The sequence below is a fragment of the Balaenoptera borealis genome (assembly GCF_965194805.1).
Source record: "Balaenoptera borealis genome assembly, chromosome: 16".
In the NCBI taxonomy this organism is placed as follows: domain Eukaryota; kingdom Metazoa; phylum Chordata; class Mammalia; order Artiodactyla; family Balaenopteridae; genus Balaenoptera; species Balaenoptera borealis.
Window position 1 is genome coordinate 25,429,082 of NC_138872.1, and position 23,455 is coordinate 25,452,536.

General features: G+C 44.5%; 1 protein-coding gene across 6 annotated transcripts in view; it reads right to left on the bottom strand.

Moving 5' to 3' along the window:
- The window catches only part of RALY (RALY heterogeneous nuclear ribonucleoprotein), an 80,446-nt gene that overhangs the window by 40,287 nt on the left and 16,704 nt on the right, over positions 1-23,455 (bottom strand). For 4 of the 6 annotated variants that reach the window (XM_082358911.1, XM_082358913.1, XM_082358912.1 and 1 more), the window contains one exon: positions 2,820-2,902. The exons of 1 other annotated variant lie outside the window; for it this stretch is intronic. The gene's annotated coding sequence lies outside the window, so the exon portion shown is untranslated. Of the gene's footprint in view, positions 1-2,819; positions 2,903-5,186; positions 5,302-23,455 lie in introns of those variants that run through there. One more of the 6 variants, XM_082358914.1, reaches the window with a different exon arrangement.

The window sequence follows — 23,455 nt, forward strand, 5'->3', positions numbered from 1 at the left end:
TAAAAAGATATTCATATATAGGAGAATGAATAAAGGCTGGGTTGGGAGGGTGGGAACCACTGTCCCAAGAGTCTGAGAAGGACCAGGGTTTTAGGTCATGGAGAAAGAGCCAGTGTAGAATAGAAAAAACTTGGTTCTCTAAAGCCAGATTCTAAGTTCTAAGCTTAGGTCTTCCAGTCACTGCCTGTGTATCCCTCTCTAAGTCTCCGTAATTTATAAAATGAGAATATCACCACCTACCTCCCAAGCTGTTATGAAAATGAAATCAATTTATGTAGAGCATTCAATATAGCACCTGATAGTATAGTAGATACTACAAATAATTAAACATTCTCTGATACCTCTGTCCCTCAAGAAGAACCTAGAACTACCTTAAAAATTACCTAGCTCCACCTTAGTGAAATGCATAGATGTCTATAGGGCTGTTGTCCCTGAAGTATGACCTTGATACCCATTTTAACTTCTCTTTCTTATCATTCTTCTTTTACCTCTCCCTTACTGTTAGCTTTCAGCTCTCACCTCTAGCTGCTGCTAATATAGCAGCTCCTCCTCCCCTTTTTATACACCGCTCTTAATCTTATGGAGGTTTAGAAACCAGATTGCTAAGCTTGTTACAACAACACGTAAAAATAGGAATAAATAAGTGCTGTGCAAGGTCTTAAGGATGACAATGCTTTGTTACCTTCTTGTTTTCAGTTGCACTCTGGAAAATTGAGGATGTTAGATAAATAAGATACTATATGGATATCAGTATATTATACAATATTTTACATAGAATCGTTCATATTTTAAAATAGTCAGTAGTGGAACTTCTTCACAGGGCAGTTGTCACGAAAACAATAAAAGCCAAGCTTGATGCCCAGGCCATGTAAAGGCCAGAAGCTATAGAACATTAGATTAACCAATACAGAAAGAGAGGACAGGAAGAGTCCGGAGATTCAGAATAGGAGGGAAGGTTGGCCAGTGTGGATTCCAGGAGCATCAGGTTGGAGGACAGATCCCTCTGTGCATCCTCAGGCAGGCAGAGGGAAGAACAGAATGCCCCTTGTTACAGAGTGTGAAGAGAGTGACCTATATCACTGGCCAAGAGAGAGAGAACCGGTGGGAAAACTGGAATGCCCATGGCCTCTGATAAGATATGAGGCTGCAGTACAAGTGCCTTTTTCACTAGCAGCTGGAGGGTGGGGGTTGGGGGAAGGCAGGGAACCTAGGGCCAGAAGAGGAATAGCCCTCCTGTTCTAACATGCTGGGGATGGACTCTTGAAACCAACTATAATATCTGTACTGGCAGTGGCCTCGGAGCCAGGCTGTGTGAGTGCATCTAAACCTGCACTCTGCAGCCCACATGCTGCAAATCATGGCTGCCAATGCTGCCTGGTTTTGTCTCTGTGCCCTGGAAAGACTGAACTTGTGGAAAGACTGAACTTCCGGTAGGGCCTGCAGAAGGAGAGGAGGAGAAGGGCATGGGAGAAAATTTACAGTGTAAATTTCCAAGGCAAAACCTTCCCTTTTACCGTTGGGGAGTGGGGTGGCAAATAGGTCAGGGACTGAGATGCCAAGGATACTTATAACACTTTCTTCTCACCTCTCATTTCAGTCATGCTGTTCTACAGTTCACAAAGCTTTCCAACTTGCATCTCCCATTTGATTGTCTACAGTATCCTGTATGGTTGGTGCACACTAAATAGACGTGTGGGTGCAGTGAGGCACTCCAATTTACAAATAGGGAAATGGAGATTATCCAAGGGCAAATACTGAGCGAGAAGATAAAAACCCAGGTTTTCCAACTGCAACTCAGCTCTCCAGGTCCCCATCTGTGCTGGCCCAAGTGCTTATGGAATCCCACGTGTTACAGATGTTTTCTTCTCCTTCCAGCCATATTTAGCCTTGGCCTCCGCCTGCTTGAAGGTTCTTCCTTTCCCCCTCACTAAAAATGCCATTGCTCAGAAAGGACCCCCAACTCTTGCCTGCCCTGCTGGGCCCTTCAAATAACTAGACCTCCTTCCTAAATCCCTAAGGAGGTCTGTTTTCTTGAACTTTTTAAGAAAAATCATGATTCCAGGGAGATTAGCATTCCAAGGAAAGCCTGCCAACGCAGAGAGAACAATGGTATTCACAGTTAGACTGACCTGGGTTCTAATATCAGCTTTACGGATTCCCAGGTGTAAACCTGGGCAAGTTACTTCAGTTTCCTGAGTCTCAATTCTCTCATCTATAAGATGGGGTTTTGTCTAGTTTAAATGGGATCCATAACACTATTGGTTCTTAATATGTTGATTTCCCTTCCTGTTTCACCATCTGCAGTCTTCCTTCTAAGATTCCATGGACTTCCCTCTTCACACAGCCCCACTCTAATCACTCCGTCCTCACCTCCACTGATGATCACATTCTGCAGGACTGATAAAACCACAGGATTTTCTGAAGCTGACTCTGGGCTTGGTAGGTCACAATCAAGACTGAAATCAGGAAAAGTCTCTAAGGGCTATGAAGTCACGTTAAGAGAGCTTATGGGAGAAGGGGTTTAGCTGCCAGGTCCAGAATAACCCCCAGCAGAAAGCAGCTGGCAGAAGCCAGAAGGAATTGAGCATACTTTGCTTTATTCATGGCAAACGATCCCAGCCTGTCTCATGGCAGCTCCAGGAAAGCAAGTTCAATTCTCCTCCCAGTACAAAAGACTGCCTATGACAATCTCTCAGGCATGGAGTAGGAGAGTAATTATCTGTAAGTTATCTGTCCTAAGGGTAAAAATAAGCCCCAAACTAGTTACCTTGTATCTTGGCCCAAGTTTGCCCAGAGTTTACCTAGGCACCCTCACTCACCAGTACCAAGGCTGAGCTCAGCCAGCAATTTCCTCTTTTGCGTTACAGGGTCAGCACCAACTGTCTCAGGGAAGAGGGCTCACCTATAACAGAGAGAAATCAGTCAGGGTCTTGCTCAGAACAGGCATGGACTTAGGTCAATGAAGGCATGCAAAGTTCCTGCCCTTACAAGTCTTGCATCCTAGCAAAAGATAGGGTAATAATTAAATATATGGTTTCAGGTTGTGCTATAAAGAAAAATAAGCAGAGTCAGGAAAGAAAGAATGACAAGGAGTGAGAATGAGGTCTGTTTTAGATAAATCGGTCAAGGAAGACTTCTCCAAGAAGCAATTGCTAGACAGAGACCTGAATAAAGTAAGGGGGTAAGACCTGCAAAGATCAAAGGGAAGAGTATTTCAGAGAGGGGAAATAAGTGCAAAAGCCCTGAGGCAACAATAGGCAAGAGTAAGCTTGTTATACTAAAGAACAAGAAAGTCAACATAGAATACAGTGATGGGAAGAATGAGGTTCCTCCAGGCTTCAGTAACCTGGAACCCAGCTGGGACAAACTTTCAAGCACTCTGAGATTGATTTCAGGTTTCTCTGCTCACCTCCTCGTCTGTTGGGTAAGGGACAGAGAAACTCCTATATATTACTTGGAATGTGGGGTAGAGAGAAAACAGAGAAACTCCTATGTATTACTTGGAATGTGGGGTAGAAATGACTGGGGTAAGGAGAACAGTAGCACGTGCCAGGCACTGTTGTAAACCCTTTATTTGTATTAACTCATTTAATCTTTACAAACTCTTGTAAGGTTGGTGTGTTATTACATTTCCCCATTTTACTAATGGGGAAACAGACAGAGAAGTTAAGTAAATTTGCCCCAAGTCACACAGCTAATAGATGGCAGACCTGGGACTTTAACCCTGGAAATCCAACCTCCAGGGCTTGCCTTCTTAACCACACACTATACCACTTCTCACAAACAGAAGAAAAAACACAGGAAACGCATTCTCTAGGTCCTAGCTGACATGGCTCACAGTCCCCATTTATACCCAAGTCTGAGATCCTCTCCATTTACTTGCAGTCCAAGCTTTTTACTGAATACCAGTTGAATAACTCCGGAGTCCTTCAGCCAGGTGGTTCCAGAGGATACTGTGATCACAAAGCTATGATGATAACCACAACAATAGCCATTTAATAGCCACTAACATTTAATGCACACTTTGAAATAGACTAGGTACTGGGCTAAGCACCTTACATGTACTATTTTATTTCAGAGAAGGAATGACAGTTGCTATAAGGCCTGGGTAGAGGGATCTGTGGGGGGCTCCACGCCTGGAACAAAGCAGCAAACACAAGGAACTAAAGGATCCCTGCGGGCCAGGGTCAAAGCACAAAGGCAGAGGCACTAATGGGTGGGTGGTAAGAGGAAAGGACTATCAGCACCTCCAATTAACATGTCAACAAACTGAACTCATCTTCCATTTCCCAGTCCCCATGTTTCACCAAATGGTACAACAATTCTCCGAAGTACATATATTTTTTAACATCTTTATTGGAGTATAATTGCTTTACAATGTTGTGTTGGTTTCTGCTGTATAACAAGGTGAATCAGCTATATGCATACATATACCCCCATATCCCCTCCCTCTTGCGCCTCCCTCCCACCCTTCCTATCCCACCCCTCTAGGTGGTCACAAAGCACCGAGTTGATCTCCCTGTGCTATGCGGCTGCTTCCCACTAGCTATCTATTTACATTTGGTAGTGTATATATGTCAATGCTACTCTCTCACCAAGTACATATTTGGACTCCAAAATGTTCACTCATGCTCTCCAACCCCTTCTTCCCTCATTCCCACAATTGCCAAGTCCTTGTAGGGGTTTTTTTTGTTTTTGTTTTTGTTTTCAGTCTCTAACAGCTCTACATCCAAATCATCTTCTTTATTCCCTACTGTGTCAACTTCCTCTTGGTTCAGGATCTCATTATCTCCTGCCTGCACTGCTGGAATAATTCTTAGAATTTATTGACATTACAAGGACAGGCTGTTACAGCAGCCTCTTCCCTGGTCTCTCTTTCACTAGTCTCCCCCGACCCTTCCTGTTCCAATCTATTGAGCCCACACTGCCAGACTAATGTTCCTAATGCCACTCCCCTGCTCAAAAAAATGTCATGGCTCCCAATCACCTCAGCCTTGCTCTCTAGACTCTCATACCATGGGTCTGGTCATCATCTACCTTACCTCTACTGTGGGCTTTCCAGCTCCCATACTTTTATCCATGTTGGTGCCTCACCTGGAATGCCTCTCTTCATTTGTACATATTCAAATCCTTCTTAATTTTCAAGGCCTAGCAATTCAGTGAAGTTATCCTGAACCCTTTCTTACCTCTCTGTCATGTTCTTGAAACATCTCTGGCTGTGACTACTATCTGGCTCTGGCGTCACCATCCACTAAGGCTTCAGAACACATCCCCTGTTGTTCTTCCTTGTAAAGATTCCTACTGCTTCCAGACAAGGAAAACCTCGTCAGTTAAGATTTCTGTTCCAATTCCTACTACATACATACATTCATTTACTTATTTATTCATTCATTCATTCATTTATTTATGGCTGCCTTGGGTCTTTGCTGCTGCGTGGGGTTCATTCATTCATTCATTCATGTATTTATTTATGGCTGCGTTGGGTCTTTGCTGCTGCGCGGGGGCTTTCTCTATTTGCAGCGAGCGGGGGCTGCTCTTCCTTGCGGAGCACAGGCTCTAGGCACACGGGCTTTAGGTGTGGCTCGCAGGCTCAGTAGTTGTGGTGCACCGGCTTAGTTGCTCCGCAACATGTGGGATCTTCCCGGACCAGGGCTCAAACCCGTGTCCCCTGCATTGGCAGGCGGATTCTTAACCACTGTGCCATCAGGGTAGTCCCCTACTACTCTTATCTTACTCTGGATCTATCTCTTAACAAAAGACCTGAGTTTTAATCTGAGCCTCAGATTCCTTAACTACAAAATGGGGATATAATTCCCATCCAGCCTACAATATAGGGAGTTGGTAAGAATCAATGTGACAACAGGAGAGGAAAGGGGAAGGGTTGAGATGGGAGACCCAGCCAAATCTTTAACAGCTCTTTTTGTCAGCTGCAAAACCCCAAGTCTTCTACCCAATTAATCGAAAACAATTCCTGGGCCTTCTTAGCCATGGTCACAACTCTGGGTTAGGGGTTATAGAGGATGCAGCGATGAATGAGAACAAATCTTATCCTTAGGCTCCTGGCAAGAACTGTGGAGTAAAGTCCTGGTAGGACTGTGTCAGCTTCCTACAAAGGATGACTAAGACTATTAGGCAGACTATGGAAAACAGTATGGAGGTTCCTTTAAAAACTAAAAACAGAGTTACCACATGATCCAGCAATCCCACTCCTGGGCATATTATCTGGAGAAAACTCTATTCGAAAAGATACATGCACCCCAATGTTCACAGCAGCACTATTTATAATACCCAAGACATAGAAGTAACCTAAATGTCCACCAACAGATGAATGGATAAAGATGTGGTGTGTACACACATACATACACACACACACACACACACACACACACACACACACACACACACACGAAATATTATCAGCCATAAAAAAGAATGAAACAGGGCTTCCCTGGTGGCACAGTGGTTGGGAGTACACCTGCCAATGCAGAGGACACAGGTTCAAGCCCTGGTCCAGGAAGATCCTACATGCCACGGAGCAACTAAGCCCGTGTGCCACAACTACTTAGCCTGTGCTCTAGAGCCCACGAGCCACAACTACTGAACCTGTGTGCCACAACTGCTGAAGCCCTGCAATGAGAAGCCCATGCACCGCAATGAAGAGTGGCCCCCACTCACCGCAACTAGAGAAAGCCCACGCCCAGCATAGGAAACCCAACGCAGCCAATGAATGAATGAATGAATGAATGAATGAAACAATGCCATTTGCACCAACATGGATGGACCTGGAAACTATCATACTAAATGAAATAAGTCAGAAAGAGAAAGACAAATACCATACGATATCACTTATATGTGGAATCTAAAATATGATACAAATGAATATTTACAAAATAGAAACAGACTCAGAGACACAGAAAACAACTTATGGTTACCAAAGAGGGAGGGGGGTGGGAGAGGGATAAATTAGGAGTTTAGGATTAGCAGATACAAACTACATATAAAATAAACAACAAGGTCCTACTATATAGCACAGGGACCTATGTTCAATATCCTGTAATAAACCATATTGGAAAAGAATAGGAAAAAGCATGCACACGCACACACACACACATACACACACATATAACTGAATCACTTTGTTGTACACCAGAAACTAACACAACATTGTAAATCAACTATACTTCAATTTTTTAAAAAATTTGAAAAAAAAAGAACATTAGGCAGGACCTAACAGTTTCAAGAGTGCTATGTATTATAAAAGTGGAAAAAGAAATCAGTCTGGGGCTTCCCTGGTGGTGCAGTGGTTAAGAATCCACCTGGCAATGCAGGAGACACGGGTTTGAGCCCTGGTCCGGGAAGATACCACATGCCGTGGAGCAACTAAGCCCGTGCGCCACAACTACTGAGCCTGCGCTCTAGAGCCCATGAGCCACAACTACTGAGCCCGTGTGCCACAACTACTGAGCCTGTGTGCCTACAGCCCATGCTCCACAACAAGAGAAGCCACCACAATGAGAAGCCTACGCACCGCAACGAAGAGTAGCCCCTGCTTGCCACAACTAGAGAAAGCCCATGCGCAGCAACAAAGACCCAATGCAGACAAAAATAAATAAATAATAAATTAATTTTTTAAAAAAAAGAAAGAAATCAGTATGACTAGAAGTGGCCTCAGAAGCTTCATTAGAGCAAGGGCTTAGGCCAGGCCTTGATGCAGGGTGACAGGAAGACATGGGCTACTATGCACCAGGCACTGGGCTAGGTGTTATGCTGGTAACCCTTGTAATACCTGTGAAGCAAGTGATGGCATGCCCATTTTACAGCCAAGGTAACTGAAGATGGGGGAGGAGGCTAAGTGTGTCATTCAAGGTCAAACAGCTGGTAAGTAGCAGAGCTAAGATTTGAACCTAGGTCTGCTTTACTCCAAAGCCTACTGTGCTTGCTTACTTACTTCATGGTCTGCCTTACTCATCATGTAGCAACATGAAAAGGGACCAGGTAAACTCTGAAGTTCTTTCTACCTCAAAAATCCAATGATTTGAATGGGGGTGGGGGAGAGAAGAGAGGAGCGAAGAGGAGGTTTACTGCTGCTATGTCTTTCCCATAAGACTGTGACCTTACGGCAGGTTTAGGGTCTTATTAACTAGAATGCCGAAGTATCTGACACAGCCTGGCACGTACAAGACACTAAGTATTTAGGGAACCTGTGAGTCAATAAAACACCAGCTCTATCAACCTTTGTTCTAAGGTCTAGAAGTAAGGTCCAAAATCTCAAGCTGCATGTTCTGACTCTCAGCCCCAATATCTATATCAACTATCTACTAGTCTCTCAGCTGAAGGTACCCTTTTCCCATTCTTGTTTTCAGGAGTTAGGGAAGAGGTGAGAAGAGAAAAGGATAAGAAAGGAAGTTAGGTGGTTAACACAGAAAGGAGAGGTAGAAGAAAGGGGTGAAAGGAGAGAAGGTAAGGAAGGAAACAAAAAGGAAGGGGGTGCCAGGGCAGGATTAAAATGTCTGACACCTAGACTTTGAGAAAGGTTTCTTTTTCCTTCTGATTCCAGAAACAAAATTGTTTTTGTTTTTTTTTTTTAAGAGCAGTAGTAGGAATTCCTCTTTATATATTTTAAATGAAGGGAAATCGCTTGTCCAAACCCCAGACAAAATCTGTCAGCAGGAGGTAAAGTGAAATTCCTCAGGGCTCCCATCCTCAGTTCTCACCACCGTCCTGCCCCAGCCTAACCCTTGCTCACCTGGTTTAGGCTGAGGCCTGCAGAGATCAGAAGACATGAAAGTTCTTCCTCTATTCCTCTGCTCCTTCTACAAAGGTTGCTCCAGGCTAATAAGCCCTGGGAGTCTAACCTTCTTTAGAGATAAGGGGATACTGATACCCTCTGGACCCATCCCCAAAGCTCCCTGTCAGGAAAGCTTTGTTGATTCCTAAGGGAAAAGTGTTTCTCCCTTTCTGCTTAATTTCTCAAATGTGTGTGAACGTACTGAGGTAAAAATGGGATGGAGGAGGCAAGGTCCCTTCAGGACTCTCTAGATCCTGGGTCCTAATACAGCTCAACCCTCTTTAGGTCTGATCTACATATTATATACAGGTATCTCTCTTTCTTACTAAATCAAGAGAGAGCCCTGGGCTGAGAGAAAACCTAAAGGCTAGTTCCAGCTCTACCTATAATGCACTGTGTGACCTTGTCAGGTCATTTCACCTTCCTGGACCTTTTTTCCATATCTGTAAAATGAGGGTGATAGTATCTACTAGTCTGGAGGATTTTCTGATGGATCAAACAAGATTGTCAAGAAACAGTTGAACTGTTTAAATCTATTTAGTTTGATATAAAGGTAAAGAAAGAATGAGGGGATGGTCCCTTTAAAAAATGAAATAAAATAAAAAGAGGGCTGTACCACCTTTCACTTGAAGAGATCTGCTCTGAGTGAAAAGACTTAGGAAGAGCTGTGGCAGAGACTGTCACTGTCTGTACCTCCATCAAAAGACAGTAAAGCACCAACTGAGACTGAAAAAGCTCAAGAGCTACATGTATGCAAATACCAACAGTTCCAAGCACAAAGAAGGTAAGAACCAGCAGAAGTCACGTATTACTCAGGGAAAGTAACAAAAAGTAGTAATGACCAATTTAGTGGTGAAGAGCTCAGGCTCTAGAATCACACACCTGGGTTTGAATCCCAGCTCTGTCTCTTACTAGCTTTGTGACCTTAGGCAAGGTATTTACCTTCTGTGCCTCAGTTTCCTACATTTGTTTTAAAAGGTTCCTGCTTCATAAATGTGTTATTGGGAGAAATAAATTAAATAGCATGGGAAAGCCCTTACCTCAGGGCCTGGCATAAGTGACTTAACGATAGATATTGTTTTTCCATTTAAATACCACAAAGGATGAATCAAGCAATAAAAAAGGCCTAGGAGAAAAGAAAGAAATGTACATTTGCTATTATCTTATTATGTACCATTAAGACCCAAAGCCTTAATTATTCTCATTTATTCCTAATAACCTCTTGAAATCCATAGAATTATCCCCATTTTACAGGAGGAAATTGAGCCTCAGAGAAGTAATTTGTCTAAAACCACACAACTGGGAAAAAGAACTTATTTCAAAAGGTCTGACTGCAAAACTGTGTTCTTTCTACTACATATATACCTTGCACTTTCTCATGCTCAAAAATAAGGAGCCCCCCACATACCAAAATAGGCTCCAATAATAAAGTGTTAGGGCATGGACCAACTTCTCCCATTTTGTACTCAATGAAGCAACTATTGGTTTTGTATGCCTGGGGAAAAGATGGGCAGGGGTGAAATGCAAGTGCACCATCAAGTTCCAGAGTTGCAGACTGGACTTACCAGGCCTTCCCAAGGGGCTCTCACATTTGTCGCAGTAAAAGAGGAGACAGGGCCTTTTGCCAAACTGAATACCACACCCTAAAGGACAAGATGTTCTAATGTTGTAACAAACAGGCAAAAAGCCATGAGAGGTGCCAGGGCAGAACTCAAATATCTGATCAAAACACCTTATACCGGGAGGGAATACAATGCTATGTATGAACACTTTTGCAAGAGTCAGCATGTACTGTGTCCTGAGTGTGCACACTGTCCCTATTTCTGGGAAGCACTTTACTATGGCCCACATGACTGGAAGTTTACTCTTAAGACAAGCACTCCTTCCCTTGGGCCAGACTATTATTTTGGAGCACTCCGTTAAAAAATAATAATAATTTAAAAAAAAAAAAGGGGAACAGGTTCTTACAGGAGTATATGGAAACCAGGAATCTACAGCTGGCGAGTAGGGGAAAGAAGCCAGGAAGTAAATTAAGAAAAATTTGAGAGAAGAACTGGGGCCTGGATATCAAAGGCTTTGGGTAGGGTGGGGAATCAAGCAAAAGACCTAAGACAAGAGAAAGGGAGTGCTTCAGGGGGCTAAGAAGATATTTTGACAGAAGAAATTATTTTCTACATTTGTAAAACAAATTTTTAAAAAAAATAGTACGTCCCTGGGACTTCCCTGGTGGCGCAGTGGTTAAGAATCCGCCTGCCAATGCAGGGGACACGGGTTCGAGCCCTAGTTCGGGAAGATCCCACATGCCGTGGAGCAACTAAGCCCGTGCGCCACAAGTACTGAGCCTGTGCTCTGGAGCCCACGAGCCACAACTACTGAGCCCATGTGCCACAACTACTGAAGCCCGCACGCCTAGAGCCCGTGCTCCGCAACAAGAGAAGACACTGCAGTGAGAAGCCTGCGCACCACAACAAAGTGTAGCCCCCACTTGTTGCAACTAGAGAAAGCCCGCGCGCAGCAACAAAGATCCAACACAGCCAAAAATAAATAAATAAAAATAAATAAATTAAAAAAAAAAATAGTACATCCCTATAAAACCTCTGGTGTTTAGAGTAGAGCAATCTCCAGGGCATACAGGAAGACTGATTGAAAGAGGTGTTTCGTTTTCTTTTTATTTTTTTTGGCTGTGTCGCGTCTTACTTGTGGCATGCCGGATCTTTCATTGCGGTGCGCGGGCTCCAGAGCACGCAGGCTCTCTAGTTGAGGTGCGTGAGCTCAGTAGTTGAGGCACGCAGGCTTAGTTGCCCCACGGCATGTGGGATCTTAGTTCCCTGTCCAGGGATTGAACCCGTGTCCCCTGCATTGTAAGGCAGATTCTTTACCCCTGGGCCACCCGGGAAGTCCCTGAAAGAGGTGTTTCTGAAGTGATATCTTCCTCAGGAGTGGGGAAGGAAAATAGAAGCTAGGTTCTCTAGGCCTCCGGGGTGACAACCAAGGCAGGAGTGAGCAGACACAGGACATAATCTTAGCATAACAGCTCCAGGTTCAATCAGGCAGGGCTCACCTGCAGGTAGTCTCAGACCCATTTCTGCTATAGTCAGTACTTGAAGGTGCACAACTGCCCATAGACAGTAGGGAGTACAAGACTGGCCATAGAGCAAATAGTCCTTGTCCCAGGAGCCACGCTTGCCAATCTGTTTTAGTTCTGTCCAGCTTGCCCCCTAACCTCTTGGCCTCAGAACTCTAACTGCTTCAATCTTCGTGAGGCCTGCTTTTCCCAGCCTGGATCAAACGCCATGGTGCTGCAGTTCTAGACTCCTTCCAATCACAAGAATACCTGACCTTGACTCTTATGACTGGCTCTATTGTGTGTTGCCTATGCCCTGGCATAATAAACCAACTGGCTGTGTTGCCATGGGGGTTAAAAAAATGACCTCACAACATAATAAAAATGCAGCCAAGTCACAAAATGGCTCAGTAAAACCCTCTTCTACTCCCCAACAAAGACAGGTGTCAGGATGCCCAGCATATCGCGAAAAGAGGCCCTGGAGGGCAGCTGGTTTCTTAATGACAGGTGACATTAGGGCTCCTGAGCCCAATCCATGTCCACGTATGAGAACACTATACATGCCATAAATAGATGAAACTCAATCCAGGCGGTCTCTAGGCTGCCTGGAAGAACGTCCACAGAATACAACAGACCTGCAAGACAATCATTCTTGCCTCTGCCTTTTCTGGGCAGCTAACAGCATTTCTCCTGCCTCAGCTGAATCTGCCTCCAGTTTCCCCCTTCTCCTTCCCTGAAAAACCAACCCCGCAGGAATCATCAAGGGAGGCACAAGTAATTACTGTTTTCTTTTCTCCATGCTAATGAGACAGTTGGATGGTTCCCCTTCCCCCTCTTGAGCTGGAAGCGAGAATCCAAGGCTTTATAATCTGTAACCAACAGACCAAAGCTGGGGCCAGACAGTGCTCTGCAACTGAACTGTACAGAAGACGGCTTTTTGTCCCTGATGAGACCAGAGCTGGAAGAGGCCCCACCATTTTACAGAAGGAGTGGTAAGACCAGAGTGAGAGGATCTGTCCAAAGTCACAGAAGGAAGGCAGTGGCATGGCCAGAATCAGTCTCCTTACTCCCAATCAGGGCACTTCCCAAATCATCCAGACTTCCTCTAGTACAGAATAAATTTGGAGGTGTCCTCAATGTACCTGGAAACTGGAACTACAAATTTCAAGTTTACATATCAGTTTTTGAATAGGTATTTAAAAAGCAATGACAATGCTCTGCAGAAGTGGACTCAGTCCCAGAACTGGGGTTCTGGGGCAGAAAGCCAGGATCTGAGAGACAATGCCAATTTTACCCCAAAATTTAAATCACAAGTAGATGGTCAGGCAAAAAAACAATCTGCTAATTTTAGTTGGGATTCAGCTCAGTTACGTGAAGACTGTAGATACCAAGGGTGGGATCAGAACTAGCCTTAAGAATGAATTTCAGGTCTGGCGGATAAAAGACCAGTTTAGTATAGAACACTAGGACCTCATATTTCACAGATGAAGAAGCCGAAATCTAGCACTATTTTTTTTTTTTTTTTAATACATGTGTTGTTTAGAAGGCACCCAGTCTCGGGTGTTTTTGTTCTAGCAGCCCAAACGGACTAAGACACATGGCTTTATCCTAAATGTCAGAGGACTGTCTGCTAAGAAGACTGACCAGTGATTACCTTACTTAATTTTCTGGCCAACTGTCCATGTCATTGCTTCTTATCTCAGGGTAACACAGAGTTTTGTCCAGAAAACTAATTTTGGGGGGGAACTTCTCTCTTTCGCTTGGTGGGGAATATTTGTCCTCATTTTTATTGGGGTTGCCCCATTTATCTGTTTTTATCTCATCTTTCAGGAATTCCTCATTGTTTCATCTATTGGGAGTATTTCTCCTAGTCTTCCAACTATGTCACAGATCTCTAGCAGACGATCACTTATGCCAAAAACCAAATCTGGAAACTGGATTAAGACAATTTCCGTAGTTTAAATAACAACACCAAAAGGGAGACATGTCTTTAAAAAGAATTTAACAACCGACAGATATTTGCAAAATCGCAGTTCAGTACTTTATACAATGGTTATCCTTCAAAACATACAAACTGGGATCTGCCGTAACTTGTGCTGTGATATCCCCAAGTGACATCTCCCCTTGTTGCAGGAAAGACAGTGGGGCACGAGAGGATGCTCACATCCCAGGTCTTAGGTGAGTCCCTGGGATGGCTGCCGAGTGTGGGTTCTTGAACAGGAAAGAATTCAAGAGCGAGCCAAACTAAAATGAAAGATGGTTTACTCAAGGAGAAACAGACTCCACAGACAAGAGTGTGGGCCATCTCAGAAGGCGAGAAAGGCCTCGAATCTAGCACTATTGGCGGCATCACAGGGAAAGATCCAGGGTGAAGCAGCAGACTGAAGGATGCTATGGCTCAGAGCTAGCCATGACCTGCCTGCCTAGCCATGGTCAGAGAAAAAGGAAGACAGAGCCTCTGGGAAAAGGAGCCAGCATATGCAAAGGCTGTGCTGAGAAGAAAATGGTTCAAGTTTTTAAACTGGACTAATTTGTAGACTCTAACACAATTTTTTAATCTTTTTTATTTTTTTAACCTGAAGACAGACTGTCAGCCTCTAAAATCTCTTCCCTTCCCTCTCACTTCTATCCTAGCTCTATCACTTCAGGTTGGAGTCAGCAACTCAAATCCAGTCCTCAAACAATTCTGACTCCAGGCAGGAAATATTTAAAACAGTCTTCGCCCTAACTCCCATCTCCTACCCATACGGCCTGGATGTCAACCCTTCCTCTCTGTTCTGCCGTACCACAGAGTTGATTGTGGGGTTCCTTGTGGTATTCCAGGATATTGCCAGTGCTGACCACGAGGCTTCAGCTTCTAGAGGGCACAAAATCATGTACAGTATTCTACAAATGGCCCCAGGTCCATGTGAGAACGCCTGCCTCAGGTCACCTGCCTAACATCTCAGGCCCTCCTAGGACTAAAGCCCAGCTCTGAATCCAAGACTAGGCCTTTCCACCAGTGGCCATTCCTCAGAGACTGCCTGCCAGCCTAGACTTACTCTTGAGTTTGCCACTCTCCCCATCCTTCTGCAGGGAAGGCAGCATGGTATAGTAGAAATAGCACGCATACAGATCTGGGTTTGAGCCCTGGATCTGGCCACCTAAACTGGGTATCCTTAAGCATTATTATTTACCTGCTCCCCTATATCCTCTTAAGAGCTTTGATTACTGTCTGTTTTTTCCACCACTCTCCCCTATGGGAAGAGGGAATATTTAGGTATTTCCCTGTATCCTCAATGAGTCAGTCTCTGTCTACTGAATGATCCTCTAAAACTAAGTTCCCACATCTGTAAAATGATATCTGTGATGATATCACCTGTCTCAGAGTTATGAGATAAAGGAACAAAAAAAATGTAAATTGCCTGGATCAGTGCCTGGCCCTTATTTTTATACTCTATCAAGGATACCAGGGCCAAATGTTTACCTGTACTGAACTAGACTGCCCATCCTAGAGACACCATGCCTTGCTGAACCCTAGGGTCAGCTGGACCTGACTTCCAGTGTCTGTTCCACTCCAGTAATTAGACTGAGTGCCAGTTCCTAGAACCTTGCCAGTACAAACAGCTAGAGATATGACTATTCTCCTCACAGTCAAAGGCAGTGAATTTGAAGCAAATGAGGTACATATATACACAAATACTCTAGATTGAAAGGAGGGGGGAACAGAGGATAAAAGAAAAAAAGGGAAAAGGCTGTGCTCTGAAGTTGAGGTCTTAAAGAAGAAAGCCCAGATCCTAAGAGGTGACTAAAGTCACTTGAAGGGCCAGCAACATGAAACAAATTGGCTGAGGTCACATAGTAAACTGAAGGGAGAAATGAGTTTGGAACCCACCACTGCGGTCTCCCATCTAGTGATTTTTCCTATCCTCCAGGGTAGATGCACAACATTCTAGGAAAAAGGGAGTGAGTCATAGGGGATTCAGTGTAGTGGCAGGGAGAGACGCATAAGGGATATCAAGTGGTACTTAGATAGTTTCCTGCTTTGAAAGGTGACTGAGAAAGAAATCAATCCAGCCTTTAGCTTTGCAGGGGGCTAATATGCTCTGGAAGTTAAAGGGCAGAAATAAAATCAATCTGGCCAGAACAAGTGCCAGCAGTTAGGGAAGGGGAAGGGCACAGGATGTCCTCAAACTATCATGAGCCCTTCTCCCACAACACCAGCGGCTCCAGGAGATCAAAACCCTCTGCCCACCCATCCCCAACTTCACAACTCAAACTGTAAATTATGTTCCAGGTTTTCTAGGATATCTGATCTTCCCAACAGCGGGCCCTCAGATTTATAAAATGGGGGGTGGAGTATAGAGAAGTAGCAGAATAAGAGTTCTGTGCCATGAGGAAAAATCTGATTGATTCTTTTCTTTGTTCTATTCACAATATTCACCTGAACTTCTGGGAAGGTAAGTGATTTGCCCAAGGTCACACAGCTAATAAGGGCAAATCAGGACTGCATCCTGTGTCCTTTGTGATATGGTGACTTTCAGCAAATTTGACCTTTACAAAGTTTTGAGAGGTAGGTAGGGCAGGTGTTCTCTGTTAAATCATGCTGTCCCTTCTTCTGAAAAGTCTCATTTGACACCTCCAATTCATTTCCGGCTTAGTCCTGACATTTATCTCCTCTTCCAGAACTTTCATAATTACCTTCTAACTCAGAGGTCAGCAAACTTTTTCTGTATAGGGCTAGCAGTCTCTGTAGTATTCAACTTTGCCAAGGTAATATGAAAGCAGTCATAGACGAACAAATGAGTGTGGCTGTATTCTAGTACAACTTTACAAAAAGAGGCAGCAGACTGATTCAGCCCACAGGTCAGTTTGCCTGACATCTGTTCTAACTAATCTCCTGTCTCCAATCACCCTGTCCCTCAGTCCACCACACACACTCATATCACAATCCTACACCCTCAATGGATCCCCTTTGCCTACAGGATAGTTTAAACTCTACCTCATCCTCTATCATATCCTTCCCTGCACACTGTACTCCAATCACAGCAGGATGTCACCTGGCAACTTCTTACCTTCCACCATGCTCTTCCCTAACACCTGCAATGCCCTTCTCCATTCCTCTGCTAATATTACCTATTTCAGGGACAAGCTCAAATGCCAACACCTGTGAGAAGTCTTTTCTTGCTCTGCCTTACATAATTAGTCACTATATGGCTGTCCCTCACCCACTACTGTTTCCCTACTCCCCCCACAATTCTAAGCTTCGCAGGGGCATGGAGTGTGTCTTATTCAACTCTGTATCCCTTGCAGTACCTAATGTAACACTCAGTGTCCACTGACTGAACAGGCTTCTGGGCTAAGAGAAAGTCATTAGAACATGGGAATCTTTGGTTCTAACAGAACCATGAGATGACTCACAGCATCAACAGATCCTTCAGGCTGCTTCAGGGGCTGCCTCCCTCCCTCCCCATCATGTTCCCTGTCTGGCCAGGTAACTAGTTAAGGTAGGGGCCAAGACCAGGCATTTCATTAGGTGGCTTCTAGCCTACGCTGATATATGTGAAGAGAAGAGGGATCCTATTTTCAGAGCTCCTTGTCCCTGACCTCAAACTGTATCCTTAATATCAGCCATAAACTGATCCCAGATACAGATTTAGCCCTAGATCAGCAGACAGCCTTCTATCAAGTGCAGATCCCCCAAAGACAGGAGATTTCACCCAGGGAAAGGCTCAGGGCATTCAAACCAACCTCAACTGAAATGAGAACTCAAAGGTATGTGCTAAGAATCATCAGGAGCATCTCCTCTGGATGCAAAGGGACCTCTACTGAGATTAAGGGGTCCTGAACAAGCCTGTAGCCCACAAGTAAGACTATCCTAGCTTGAGCAAGCTGTGAGGTCAAAGACTAAATTGCTCATGGGGAAAAACAAAACAAACATACAAAAGAATTTTTCTCCTAAGCCCAGAACAGAACAACATTCCATCTGGGTAAGTAAGCTTGTCACAGGCATGGGGTACTTAGCATATCTGCCATTCCAGGATTACAGCTGTCAAGTTTTAATTAGGGTAATTAGAGTTAAAAATGTAATTTCATTTCAGGGATACTTTGAACAGATTCCATTAATTTCTTTTTAAAAGAAAGGAGGGGAAGGCAAGTAGAGGATTTTGCCATCAGAGAAGCAAAGTCCTGTGCCTGAGCCAACGAACTTTCAAACCACTGCCAAGAACCCCCAGCATCTCTGCAGGCTTGGCCCAGAGTGCAGAGGGCTGCTGCTCTTCAGCTTTCCTCCCTAGTTTCCTCCCTGAAACTAAGTTTCAGTCGGCATCTACTAATAAACCCACCTTCTTCTCCCTACCTGCTCCTGTGTTACTACCATTCAGTGACTACTATTACAGCCCTAAGTCTAGTAAGGGGCAAGGGCTGTCAATCTGATTGGCTACATGTTAGGGACTACTCTAATGTCCACCCCTTTATCAACTGTTCCTGGACACATCTTTATGCTTTCCTTTGCGCTAGTTCCCTGGTCTGGAGTGCCCTCCTTGCCTTGCCTGCCTTTACCCTTACTCTTCCTTCAAAGCCAGATCAAAGTTATCTCCCCCAGAAAAACCCACTTCCATGCCTCTATGATCCCAGAGAACCCTGCATATGCCTCTATTAAGGCACATACAGAATACTATGGTCTGTTTCCCTGTTTGGCTCTGATGTTAGATTGTGAGGTCTTTCAGGGCAGGGACTGGGTCTTTATCGAGGAATCCTTAGCTAGCACTAGCACAAGCCCTGACACATAGGAGAGACTCAACAAATATTTGTTGAATGACCAACTGTAGGGGGAATTTGGTCTGAGCACACTGGTAGCTGAGCATATTAAGCCCTCGGGCTCTACAACGCATAGAAATATCTGGTCGTGAGTCCCTTCCCCCTCCTTGCACAGGGCCAGTTCAGAAACCTGACTCAGCCCTCCCACTGATCCCCAATGATGATTGATCTCTCCCACCAGAGCGCGCTCATTCCTTAGGGACCTGGGAAAGGAGATGAGAAAGCCTAAGCAAGCAGAGCATCTCCCCCCATCCTCCTCAACCACTGGTTTTAAGGGATTTCCTCCAGTCTTTGAAGGGTTCCAGGGAGAGGGCCTCAGTTCCAGTTCAGTCTGTAGGAGGGTAAGGGATGGCCCTGGTTTTTTTTAAAAAAAAAAAAAAAAAAAAAGGGACTTCCCTGGCCGTCCAGTGGTTAAGACTCCAAGCTTCCAATGCAGGGGGCGCGGGTTCGATCCCTAGTCAGGGAACCAAGATTCCACATGCCATGTGGCGTGGCCAAAAAAAAATGAGAAAATTCTGAACAGAAGAAGATTCCAAAGTAAAAAAAAAAAAAGTTCATTGGCTTGGAATCAAAGTGTTGCAAATGCTCAGAAATGTTGTAGTGCAGTACAACAGAGAACATGCTATGTGACATAGGGCAGCCAAGTCACTTCACTTCTCTGAGCTCCAGATTCCTTTTCAACCTATCCCGGTAAGTTGTTAGGGGAAATGAACATACAAAGAGGCTTAACCCAATATTAACACTAAATGATGTTGCCATCTGAGGAGGGGGCCTGTATTATGTACCTAGCACTATATTATATATGAGTTTATAAAGGTGAGGAAAACATATCGATTTCATAGTAATCAGATTCTCCCCAGCTAGGAGTACTCCTCCAGCTTCCTCCCAGGCTCCCCAGGCCTGGCTGCAGGCCCATATCGATCCACTTCTAATTAGGAACTGTGTCAGTGCTTCTGACAGAAGATCAGGGCCTAGGCTGCCTCTGCTGGCCTCTGGCCAAAGCCTGAAATGCCTTGCCCAGGGTAGACAGAGAATGGACACTTTTATGGTAGAAAAGTATCCCAGATTGAACTCATCATAAAGCAGCATGAAATTTTAGAGCTGAAAAGGTCCTTTATGAGCATGAGCTTTGTTATATTACAGTTGAGAAAGCTAAGGTCCAAAAAAAGATAACTTGTCCAAGGTAGTACAGAAAGATAACGCAGATCTTCTCACTTCTAGTTCTTTCCTCTACATCAGTGTTTCCTAACCTGGCTACACAACAGAAGGACTCTGGGACCTTGTTAAAAATACAGTTTTCCAGGCCCCACCCTAGAAAGTCTGATTTGGAACATCTACAGTGGCTCTGGCTCTTTTGCCAGTATATGATCACCTTCCAATAGAAGTGAACCCTGAAATCACAGGATCCAGTTTGGAACTAGGTTCAAATACACCTTGGCGGGCTTCCCTGGTGGCGCAGTGGTTGAGAGTCTGCCTGCCAATGCAGGGGACACGGGTTTGAGCCCTGGTCTGGGAAGATCCCACATGCCGCAGAGCGACTAGGCCCGTGAGCCACAATTACTGAGCCTGCACTTCTGGAGCCTGTGCTCCGCAACAGGAGAAGCCACGAGAGTGAGAGGCCCGCGCACCGCGATGAAGAGTGGCCCCCGCCTGCTGCAACTGGAGAGAGCCCTCGCACAGAAACGAAGACCCAACACAGCCAAAAATGAATAAATAAATAAAAGTTAAATCTTTAAAAAAAAAATAATACACCTTGGCTCATAACAGTGCCATTTAGAAGCAATCCGCTATTGTTTGAGCCAGCCCTCCCCCACCTCCACAATAACAGGGTTACTCTAGAGGCCTTAGTCAAAGGATCTGTCATAAATGGTTCAGACTCCCTAATGGTCCACTAGCTTGGCTGTCGACAAAGACATTTCCTTTCAAAACTAGTCTGAAACTAAAATGTTTCTATAAAGATTAGAAATAATTAAGGAGGGAGATTTAAGGAATAGTGGGAGATGGTGTGGTATTGAGTGTATGGGACTGGGGCATGGGCAGATGTCAGTGTCTGTATGTAGGGGAGTACTTGTGTGGATACGTAAGGGAGAGGACAGTGTGGTGTCTGTAAGACAGGCTTGCAGATACTTTCGTGGCACACACAATTCTGTGTATCTAGGTAGAAAACAGTGGGACAAGGGTATAGGAGGATAAATGTGTGGGTATAAGGTATAAGGGAGATAAGTATGGATGTGTACAGAAGAGAAGAAATATGTGCACCTTTGTAACTCAGTTGTGTGTGTATGTGTTGCAAAGCATACAAACCTGTAGGGACAGAAGGGAGTGTGTATGTATCTGTGTGACCCAGACACCTGTATGCATGAGAAAACAGACCAATGAGCATTTCTGACTCATCCAGCCCTAGCTTTGCCTGAAGGCTCACACCACTCAAGGGCAGGCCTGTCTGCAGAAATTTCTCATTAAAATTGACATTTTGACAACTACTAAAAAAAATAAGATGATAACAACACCCCCACCATCGTGGGAGGTTAAAAAAAAGTCAATGCCAATAAAACGTAAGAGACAGATGAGAAGCAATTATGCCATGATTACTTCTCAGCTTCACAAGAGGAGGTGGTATTTGGAGTTAAATACTGTGTAGCTGATTCACATCTCAACCCAAAGGCCTGGATTTCCTGGGTTGCCTGGGGAAGAGGGCAAGAAAGAAGAAAGTAGGTAGAGAAAGGTAAACAATAAAGTTAAAAAAACAAAAAACATAAAACTGGAGCACTGGGGGGACTTCCATGGTGGTGCAGTGGATAAGAATCCACCTGCCAAGGCAGGGGACACGGGTTCGAGCCCTAGTCCGGGAAGATCCCACATGCCGTGAAGCAACTAAGCCCATGCGTCATAACTACTGAGCCTGTGCTCTAGAGCCCGTGAGCCACAACTACTGAGCCCGCGTGCCACAACTACTAAAGCCCGCGTGCCTAGAGCCCATGCTCAGCAACAAGAGAAGCCACCGCAAGAAGAAGCCCAGGCATCGCAACGAAGAGTAGCCCCCACTTGCCACAACTAGAGGAAGCCCACGTGCAGCAATGAAGACCCAACGCAGACAAAAAAAAAATTAAAAAAAGAACAACAAAAAACTGGAGCATTGGGAAGATGAAAGGAAGGGAAAGGACTGAGAAGAAATCAAAAGTAAAAGACAAGTGGGTCACGAGAGAGGGAGAAGGGAAGGAAAGAACAGAAAGAAAAAAAGGTAGAAAAGACAGGAGAAAAGAGAATTTCCTTTAGGCTGGCCTAAAAATTTAGCACACATTCTAGAAAGAATTCTAGCTTAGGGCAAGAGTAAATTAGTAGGTGGGGCCTGACCTCTGTGTTTTCTCATTGTTTTTACTCTAACCATTCCCTCCACCTGGAATGTTCTTCCCACCATCTTTGCCAACTGAACTTCCCCTAAATCTCAAAAGAAATATTCAAATGCTACCAGCTTCTAGAAGCTTCCAAGATTTCTCTCAGAAGTTCTCTCTCAAGAACTTCCATAAACTGCCAGAGCACTTTATCATATTGCACCTATAGCATTTATCGCTCAACCGAATACCACAGGTATCTATGTACATATATTTCTGTCATTCATTCTGCAAGTACTATTTGTGCCAGGCCTGTTACAGAGACACACGGGAAACAGAGATAAACAGCACACTGTCTCTTGGCTCATAAGGTCTCAATTTCAGGAATGAAAGCAGATTCAGGTGTGATACAGCACCAGAGTACAACTATAGAAGTAGAAGCAAAGTAGAAAGAAGATCAAAATTAATTCTGCTCATGGAGTGATCAGGGAAAGCTTCACTGAGGAGGTAGCATTTGAACTGGTACGAAAAGATGAGTAGGAGTTTGTCAGGTAAAGACAACAAGGAGCTGAAAGAGTTTCTACTCAGAGGGAATAGTCAAAACAAAGTCATTCTACTGAACAGGAGCACAGGGAACAGTGGGTGTTAAAAACTGTGCTGCTGACAGAAGGCAGCAAAGTGAGGTGACACCAGACTATATGAGCCTTATAGTCAAGTCCATAGTTGAGATTTTATCCTTTCCAACCTGGGGTGGAGGTGGGGAAGGAGAAGGGACATTTTAAATACATATAATCTCCTTTATTTAGTTGCCCTACTTTAGAGCAAGTCCTCTCAAAACTCCTGGAAAACAGGTCCAATCCCAGGCTCTGCCTACTGCAGTGGCATCACAAGAATTTCGCATGGAGGAGAAGGGCAACAGTGAGAGAAAAAGAAAGGACGGGGTGGGGGGGGGGTGCAGAAGGGAGGTAGCAGGGTTCAAGGAGGAAGGAGCCGAAAGGGAAGAAAAAGAAGAGGAAGAGAAGAGGCAAGGAAGTCACAGGAGGGAATGGATCTATCTTGGCACTGAGGCTCTTTGTTGCTGAGCTGTCCTCTACATCTTTCTAGGTAGAAAAAATAAGGTCAATATGATGCTAGTCACAGAAATAGACCCTTTGCACCAAGATGAGGCTGAGCATATTACTGCCACCTCAACCCTCCCTTTGCTTAGGATGATAGGGCTGTACTAAGAAGTGGAGTTTGCCCAGCTCTACCAACCATCCCAAAGTATTCCAGAAGCCCCTAGCCCCATGCCCTAAGAGCATGAGGCAGGAGCACCAAACAAAGGTCTAGAGTTTGAAGCAGGGGCCTGCCCAAGACCTAAGGCTGCTGCTTAGGATCCTAGAGGAAAGCTCTGTTACCTTCTCTGGACTTTATTTCAATCTGCAAAACAAGGGGAGTAAATGTGATGCTCTCTAAGAGCTAAGATATTACAGA